Below are 595 nucleotides of genomic sequence, written 5' to 3' on the forward strand. Positions count from 1 at the left end.
CCTTCAGAATGGACTGGTTGGATCTCCTTGCAGTCCAAGGGACTCTCAAGAGTCTTCTCCAACACCACAGTTCAATAGCATCAGTTCTTCAGCACTCAACTTTCTTTACAGTCCAACTCTCATATCCATACATGACCACTGGAAAAAGCATAGCCTTGACTAAACGGAGTGCAGCAGAGTCAGAATGAAAATCTAAAACCTGTGCTGTTATGCTCTTTCAGTGAACTCCTTACTGGTTTTAAGGAAGTGCTCCATGTGCCCTTCTACCTGAAAGTCTACCAATAGTAGGTATAGGCAGAGCAAGCTTGCTTTCAGATTTAACTGCATGTGTTGTTGTAGATCTTAAATCATTCTAATTAAATTAACTATGCTGGTCAAAATCCTTAAAGAGATGGGAATACCAGACCACCTGACCTACCTCCTAAGAAATCTGTATGCAGGTCAAGTAGCAGCAGTTAGAAGTGGACATGGAACAACAGACTGGTTCCAAATAGGAAAAGGAGTATGTCAAGGCCTTACATTGTCACCCTGCTTATTTAACTTATATGCAGAGTACATCATGAGAAATGCTGGGCTGGATGAAGCACAAGCTGGA

Source organism: Bison bison, unplaced genomic scaffold, assembly GCF_000754665.1.
Source record: "Bison bison bison isolate TAMUID 2011002044 unplaced genomic scaffold, Bison_UMD1.0 scf7180017864283, whole genome shotgun sequence".
Classification (NCBI taxonomy): Eukaryota; Metazoa; Chordata; class Mammalia; order Artiodactyla; family Bovidae; genus Bison; species Bison bison.